General features: G+C 46.5%; 1 pseudogene across 1 annotated transcript; it reads left to right on the top strand.

The window, feature by feature from the left end:
• Positions 1–2,635: 2,635 nt before the first annotated feature.
• On the top strand, positions 2,636–8,500 carry LOC125508575 (uncharacterized; annotated as a pseudogene). The gene is made up of 3 exons (XR_007283606.2): positions 2,636–2,842; positions 2,932–4,308; positions 4,555–8,500. The product of XR_007283606.2 is annotated as an uncharacterized LOC125508575 (transcript).
• The last annotated feature ends 542 nt before the right edge of the window (positions 8,501–9,042 follow it).

Genomic DNA, 9,042 nt, shown 5'->3' on the forward strand with positions numbered 1-9,042 from the left:
ACATCAAGAGATGCTTCAATTCCATCCGCGATCAAGTCAAGGAAGGAGACATAGAGATTTGCAAGATACATATGGACCTGAATGTTGCAGACTCATTGACTAAGCCTCTCTCACGAGCAAAACATGATCAGCACCAAGATACCATGGGTGTTAGAATCATTACTGTGTAATCTAGATTATTGACTCTAGTGCAAGTGGGAGACTGAAGGAAATATGCCCTAGAGGCAATAATAAAGTTGTTATTTATATTTCCTTATATCATGATAAATGTTTATTATTCATGCTAGAATTGTATTAACCGGAAACTTAGTACATGTGTGAATACATAGACAAACTGAGTGTCACTAGTTTGCCTCTACTTGACTAGCTCGTTGAATCAATAATGGTTATGTTTCCTAACCATAGACATGAGTTGTCATTTGATTAACGGGATCACATCATTAGAGAATGATGTGATTGACTTGACCCATTCCGTTAGCTTAGCACGATGATCGTTTAGTTTGTTGCTATTGCTTTCTTCATGATTTATACATGTTCCTATGACTATGAGATTATGCAACTCCCGAGTACCAGAGGAACACTTTGTGTGCTACCAAATGTCACAACGTAACTGGGTGATTATAAAGGTGCTCTACAGGTGTCTCCGATGGTACTTGTTGAGTTGGCATAGATCGAGATTAGGATTTGTCACTCCGATTGTCGCAGAGGTATCTCTGGGCCCTCTCGGTAATACACATCACTATAAGCCTTGCAAGCATTGTGACTAATCAGTTAGTTGCGGGATGATGTATTACGGAACGAGTAAAGAAACTTACCGGTAACGAGATTGAACTAGGTATGAGGATACCGATGATCGAATCTCGGGCAAGTAACATACCCATGACAAAAGGAACAACGGATGTTGTTATGCGGTTTGACCGATAAAGATCTTCGTAGAATATGTAGGAACCAATATGAACATCCAGGTTCCGCTATTGGTTATTGACCGGAGACGAGTCTCGGTCATGTCTACATAGTTCTCGAACCCGTAGGGTCCGCACGCTTAAAGTTCGGTGACGATTCATATTATGAGTTTATGTGTTTTGATGTACCGAAGGTAGTTCGGAGTCCCGGATGTGATCACGGACATGACGAGGAGTCTCAAAATGGTCGAGACGTAAAGATTGATATATTGGACGGCTCTATTCGGACATGGAAGTGTTCCAGATGGTTTCGGAGAAAACCGGAGTGCCGGAGGGGTTACCGGAACCCCCCGGGGAAGTATTGGGCCTTAGTGGGCCTGAGGGGAGAGAGAGGCCTGCAGCCCAGGAGGTGGCGCGCCCCCTCCCATGAGGAGTCCGAATTGGACTAGGAGAGGGGGGCGCGACCCCTCTTTCCCTCTCTTTCCTTCCCCATTCCTCCTTCCTAGTAGGACTAGGAAAGGATGAATCCTACTCATACTAGGAGGAGGATTCCTCCTCTCCTTGGGGCGCACCAAGGCCGGCCGGCCTCCCCCCTTGCTCCTTTATATACGGGGGCGGGGGGGGGGAGGGGCTCCCAAAGACACAAGTTGATTGTTCCAAGCCGTGTGCGGTGCCCCCCTCCACCATAATCCACCTCGATCATATCGTAGCGGTGCTTAGGCGAAGCCCTGCGTCGGTAACAACATCATCACCATCATCACGCCGTCATGCTGACGGAACTCTCCCGTGAAGCTCTGCTGGATCGGAGTTCGTGGGACGTCATTGAGCTGAACGTGTGCTGAACTCGGAGGTGTCATGCGTTCGGTACTTGGATCGGTCGGATCGTGAAGACGTACGATTACATCAACCGCGTTCTCATAACGCTTCCGCTTATGGTCTACGAGGGTACGTGGACGATACTCTCCCCTCTCGTTGCTATGCATCACCATGATCTTGCGTGTGCGTAGGAAAATTTTGAAATTACTACGTTCCCCATCATAGACGTCAACTCACACATAATGGTAACCCTTCACCCCATGCGATGGCATATGTCAGTCTTGGCAATTACAAACAATTTCCAGGAAGCTAATTATAAACCGAGTGGAGACAGGGAAAGGAGGTGAGTTAAACCTGGCCCTAGGTTTGTGAAATTGAATGTTGATGCAGCTTTCTTTGCTGATGAGGGATCAGGAGCAACAAGAACGATTATCCGAGATGACAAAGGTAATTTCCTTGCCGCTCTGTGCAAAGTTATTGATCATGCGGCAGATGCTATTGCCATTGAAGCTTTGGCAATGCGTGATGGTCTAATACTCGCAAACTCTCTCGGATTCCCCCGTGTTGAGGCAGAATCAGATTCTTTGAATGTTGTCAATTTCTGTGATGGTCAATCTAGATGGTGAGATGCGGCGACAACAATATTTGCTGAGTGTGTGGATGTTGCTTCTTCTATCGGGAAGGTTATCTTTATGCATTGTTATCGCTCGTGTAACAAAGCGGCTCATGTGCTAGCTAATTTCAGTTGTTGTAATAAGGTTTCTTCTAGTTGGACAGACGAACCTTCAGACTACCTTATATCCGTGCTAGTAGATGATGTAATCTCTTTATTTAATTAATAAAGCTAGTCATGATGGCCTTTCATAAAAAAAGAAACTAGTTACTCCAGCTCCCAGCTTCCAGGGATAAGTGCCCAAAGTTAAGTGGGGAAACGTTCGGGGCTGGAGCTTCGGCCAAGTCGGGCCGCAACCGCTCTAATCGGTTTGTTTGTTTCCCAACAATTTGGATGGTGGAAGAGACCAAAGAGCGATTTTTCTCTCTCCTTGCGTATCATGGCGCTCATGCGGTAGCGGTTCCCAGGGCATGAGACTCGTATGAGATCGTGATTTGTTCGCGGTTTTCTTGTAAGATTTCTCCCTCCCCTACTCTCGCTTGGTGATTTCTCGTGGCATCAACAAGTTCTCATTTTTTTGCTTCGTTCGGGGTGATTCAGGGGCGAGCCTTGCATCGCTGCCCACCCTTGGCGATGGCGGAGCGAGTTCCTGTCGAGGCTACCAGAGTAGCGATGTCAGGGGAAGGTGGGACTACTGGCACGGAGGTGGATCGTCTTCTTTCGGCTGGGGGAAGTGGTGTTCTTGCGCCATCGCCTTCCGTTGTGGAAGTTCCTGCAGTGGCCTTCAATCCTGCGCAGGAGGCGCACAGTTCACACTCCGCTTCCGGTGTTGAGGATATGCTCGAGCGTCTTCATCTCACGGCGATTGAGGCGCAACCGGTGATGGTGGATGATGACGATGATGCTGATCTGGTTGTCTCGGATTGCGCACTAGTGGGGAAGGTCCTCTCCCCTACTGTCCTCCATAACAACACAATTTCATCGGCAATGAGGCTGGCCTGGGGAAATCCTAGGGGTCTGCTATTTCACCCGGCGGGTAGCAACCTGTTTGTGGCTGAGTTTAGCACTGAGATGGACAGGGATCGTGTTCTGGATGGTTCGCCATGGATGGTGGGCAAGCATGCTATCTTACTCAAGGTTTTTGATCCTAACATACAACCAATGCGAGTGGAGTTTAATACTCTCTCTATTTGGGCACGTATTATGGCCCTGCCGCCCAGATTGATGAAGTCTAAACTGGGTATGGAGTTTGATATGCCAATTGGTAGAATTGAGCGTGTGGAAGCGGATGCTGATGGAAGATGATGGGGTGCTTTGATGCGTGTCCGGGCAGATATTATGGTACAGGAACCGTTGGTTCGGTATGTCACTATCAGTTCTGCGAAGACGAAGACGACTGAAACCTATGTTGTTATGTATGAGAGTTTGCCATATTATTGCTACTCATGTGGTATTCTAGGTCATTCCTCCATGCTTTGCCCAAACCCAGGTACACGTGATGTGAACAGAGACCTTCCTTATGCTGCGAAGAAATTGTGTGTTATGGAGGTCTTGTCCAGGAAATCAAGTGGATCCAAGTCGGGCAATAATTTTTCATATTCATCTTTTGATCCAAGGAACCGGGCTAACAGTGCTACTTCTGATGATGCCAGACCAGCTAATAATAGTGGCAAGTATTTCCCCCAAAATTATGAGGGTGTTGGGGAAGCTGAGAGATCATCTCCTATCATGAACAACCGATCAGGCAGGGGGCGTGGTCGTTCCTCTAGTGGCCGGAGCCATGGTCGGTCTGCCGTTGCTGGAGATGAGATCTTTCCTTATCAGAGGACCAAGAACAGTATGGCTGGACAGAAGAGGAAGCCCACTAAGAATCATGTTTCTGTGCATTTATCAGATGCGCAACCTTCAAGTTCTGCTGGTATTTTGACTATTGTGGTTTCTGACAAATCTGGCAAAGATGTTGGCACGTCTACTGAGGTGAGAGTTTGTGACTCAAACAAGAAACAATGTATTAAACCTTCTCGATCGGCGGATCCGGCGAAGGCTGCAGTGCAGCCCCGCCAAACGCAATGAATATTTTATGCTGGAACTGTCGAGGATTGGGTTCGGCCTCGACAGTTGGCGAGCTTCGCCGGCTTGTGAAGCTTCATCGACCCACCCTCCTCTTTCTGTCTGAGACAAAGATGAGGGATACTCATGTCCGTAATTTTATGTGGTCTTTAGGTTTTTCTGGTTGTTTTGCTATCAGTTCTGAGGGACAAAGTGGTGGTCTAGCTCTATTCTGGAGGGAGTCGGTAACTGTATCTTTGAAGGCATGTAACTCAAGATGTATTGATGTTCTTGTATCTTCTGACTTGACTACAACATGGAGAGCTATATTTGTTTATGGTGAACCAAGAAGAGAAGATAGGGCTAATTTTTGGGGTCTTCTTCGACGTTTGAAACCGTTGTGGAATGGTCCTTGGATTATATGTGGGGATTTTAATGAAGTTCTCTCTCATGATGAGCACCTTGGCCCTCGTGATCGCTCTAAACAACAAATCGCTGCATTTCGTGATTGTTTGAGGGATTGTGATTTGAGGGACCTGGGCTTCTCTGGTCCCAAGTTTACTTGGTGCAATCGTCAAGATTCAAATGGCCATGTCAAAGTTCACCTAGACAGGGCTGTTGTGAGCATTGCTTTTACTGACTGTTTTAATGGGTTTCACGTGAAAAATATCATTGCTACCTCATCTGACCATTATGCCATCCGTATTGGGCTATCTTGCTTTACGCAGGAATGTGAGCGACGCCCGGTGTAGCAAGGTTTCAAGTTTGAGGCCATGTGGTTGTGCGCCACCGATTACAAGGAAACTATGGAGCAAGCTTGGGCTGATGGTAGAAATGGTGAGATTACTCTTCAGTCCACATGGGATAATCTACACAAAGTGACGACATCTTTGAAAACCTGGAGTCGTGATTGTTTTGGGTCTGTTCATAAACAAAATTTTAAACTGGAAAGACGTTTGTGGTCAATTCGGGCTGCCCCAATCTCAGCTGCAAGTGTAACTGAGGAACGTGCTTTAGAGAAACATTTATGTGAGCTTTTTGAACGGGAAGAAATAATGGAGCGTCGACGCTCTAGGATTGACTGGCTCAAGGAAGGTGACCGTAATACCGATTTTTCCCAAGCACGTGCCAAGGCTCGTAGGCGCATCAATAGAATTCATTCTCTTCAGCAAGATGATGGATCAATATGTGAGTCACAAGATGCGATAAAAAAATATGGTGCAACAATTTTATGATGAGCTTTTTACTTCTCAACCTTGTGATACTTCTGCAGTTCTTGATGCTATTACTCCTAAAGTTTCTCCAGAAATGAATGATGATTTGTGTAAACCCTATTCTAATGAGGAGATCAAGACCGCTTTATTCCAGATGGGGCCTACCAAGGCGCCGGGACCAGATGGTTTTCCAGCATTGTTTTACCAGACCCATTGGAATTTTCTGGAAGAAGAAATTTGTCAGGCTGTTAGAAGTTTTCTTGAAGGAAATCCAATTCCTGATGGTTTTTGCGATTCAGTGATTGTGCTTATTCTGAAGGTGTCTAGGCTGAAGCAGCTTAAATTTTTTAGGCCAATCAGTCTATGTAATGTGTTGTACAAGATTGCCTCTAAGGTGCTTGCTAACCGTTTAAAGTTGCTTTTGCCAGTTCTCATTTCTGATTTTCAGAGTGCTTTTGTGCCTGGCCGTTTAATTACTGACAATGCTCTTATTGGATATGAGTGTCTGCACACTATTCGACAACAGAGGGCTAAGCAACCTTTCTTTGCAATGAAGATTGATATGATGAAGGCCTATGACCGTGTGGAGTGGGATTATCTTCATGGATGTCTCTCCAAACTTGGTTTTGCCCTAGCATGGATTAATTCCGTTATGAGATGTGTTACTAATGTTCGCTATGCTGTCAGGGTCAATGGAGATCTTACCGAGCCAGTTGTGCCCTCTAAAGGTATCCGATAGGGTGATCCAATAAGTCCTTACTTGTTCCTCTTATGCACTGAAGGATTGTCAAGTCTGTTAGTACAGAAGGAGAACTGTGACGAGCTACATGGTATCAAGAATGGTCGTCTAGGCCCACCTATCTCACATCTCTTCTTTGCCGATGACATCATCTTCTTTGCATGGAGTGATACACGTAGTGTGGAGGCTTTGAAGTCCACCTTGAATCTTTATTGCCAAGGTTCTGGCCAGTTAGTCAACAAGGATAAATCTGCTTTGTTTTTTGGAAAGAAGTGTTCGGTGCAGGTCAAACATAGAGTTAAAAATCTGTTAGGGATTTCAAATGAAGCTTTCAATGACTCCTATCTTGGTATGCCATCAGAGGTTGGCAAATCCCCAACAAAAACTTTCAAATTTTTGATTGTTCATGCTTGGGCTAGCATTTCTGGATGGTCTCAACGTCCAATTTCCAGAGCTGGAAAAGAAGCCTTGCTAAAGTCCATTATCCAGGCTATCCCGACATACATTATGAGTTGTTTCCAACTGCCAATTGATATTTGTGAGAAATTCCGTCAAATAATTGCTGATGAGTGGTGGGGCCGCGAAGATGGAAAACGAAAAATGCATTGGCGCTCGTGGGAGTGGTTGACTACACCCAAGGCTCTTGGAGGTATGGGCTTTCGTGACATGGACCTTTTCAATCTGGTTATGCTCGCCAAGTAGGGATGGAGGCTACTGACGAATCCATTCTTGCTTTATGCTCGGGTTTTGAAAGGACGATATTTCCCCACTTCTGATTTCTGGAATGCATTAGCGCCAAGGTCTGCGTCTGCTACTTGGCGTGCTATATTAGCCGGACGTGATTTACTCCAGAAGGGAGTCAGGTGGGGCATTGATAATGGTGAAGATGTTTATATTCTCTCAGATCATTGGATCCCTTCGACTCCTCCAAAGTGACTGTATCCTTTTCTGCCTATACCTGCTAATGTTAAGGTAAAATGCTTGATTGATGAGGAATCTAGTACATGGAATCAAGATTCTGTTAGGGCCTTTTTCCGTGATGATATTGTTGCAGAAATTCTCCGCATTCCTATAAGCAGGCATGGTGGTGTGGATTTTGCAAGCTGGCCTCTCACTATGTCTGGTGAATATTCGGTGCGATTTGCATACAATATGGCGCGATCGACGCGTTTTCTTGAAACTCGCAGCAACTGTGGTTCTAGACAATCCTCGAGTGTGGCTGCTGAGGAGAAGAGTTGGAAGGCGATATGGTTTATTAAAGCACCCAACAAAATGAAGGTCGCACTTTAGCGTTTCGTTCATGATTGCCTTCCATCTGGGGCTCAATTGCAACACCACCATGTTCCTGATGCTGCGTGTTGTTGCTTCTATGGGCGACTGGAAAGCGTGGAGCACGCCATACTTTTTTGTCCGCGTGCAAAAACTGTTTGGGATGCGATCAAGGAGTGGTCTGTCATTCAGCTTCGTCGCTCTTCTTTCAGGAATACCAAACTTTGGCTTTTTGATTTTCTCTCAAGATCTTCTGACAAAGAAGCCATGGTTCTGGCTGTTTCTTTTTGGCACTTATGGGAAGCACGAAATGATGCGCGGCATTCGTTAGAAGCTCCACATCCTCGTATTACAATTGAGAAAATCCGTGCTTATACTGATTAGATTCTGCAGCATCTCTATATCCAAATACCTTTCATTAGGCGTGAGTCTTCTTCACCCAATCCAATATGGACTTCACCGCCGCCTGGTGTTATTGCCATCAACTCGGATGCTGAAATCTTTTTAGATATAAACATGTCAGGTGCTGGAGTGGTGGCCTTAAACCATGAAGGTAGATGTGTTGCTGCATGTTTTGAACCTATTCAAGGCACGATGGAGTCTGAACTAGCTGAGGCGCCAGCTCTACGAAGGGTTGTATACCTGGCAAATGATGAACATTTTTCAAATATTTTATTTGCATCAGATTGCCAATCGCTGGTAAATAGAATTATTTCTGGCAAAATTGGTCGTTCCAGTATCGGTACGGTGATTAATGATATCAAGTTTGCTTTAAGGGGCTTTGTGTCTGCGGAATTCAAGCATGTTCGTCGGCAAGTTAATGTGGATACTCATCTATTAGCTAAGTCTTGTAAGAATTTGTCTAATCTAGTTATTTTTCATTCTATTTCGGATCGTATCCGGAAGACTCTTAGAGCAACTTCAATGAGACGACCCATTTTATTCGCCCGCGTTCATTTGAATCGGCGCGGACAAAAATGGCGGCCCAACGCGTCGACCCAAACTCAAATCGTGTTCGCCCGGCGTCCGCGCTGACCCTTTTCCGGCCCCAAATTGTGCCTGGAATGCGTCGGCGCGGACGCGCCGCGCGTCTCCTCGCCGTCCGCCGCGTCCTCACCTGACTGTCGTCCAACTACCTTGGTCAACATAATTTATGACGACCGCCTACCTTGGGCCCATGCGTCAGCGACGGCGGTCGTCCTTTTTTAAGCCGGGCGTGCGGCAGGCCGTCCTCATCCACTACCACTCGCCCCCGTCCCCATCTGGCCACCCTTGCCCCCATGCCGGCGACAACCCTAGCCACCACCAGTATGGGTTTCTTCTCCGACATCGGCAGCAGCCGCAAGGGCAAAGCCCCCGTCCGCCATTCCCCCTCCCTCCCCGCGTCGGCGCGCGTTCCCCGGCAGAGGCAGCGCATCAATGTGCCGTTGCACCAGGCTG

Source organism: Triticum urartu, chromosome 5A (assembly GCF_056163025.1).
Source record: "Triticum urartu cultivar PI428250 chromosome 5A, HENAU_Tu73, whole genome shotgun sequence".
Taxonomy (NCBI): Eukaryota; Viridiplantae; Streptophyta; class Magnoliopsida; order Poales; family Poaceae; genus Triticum; species Triticum urartu.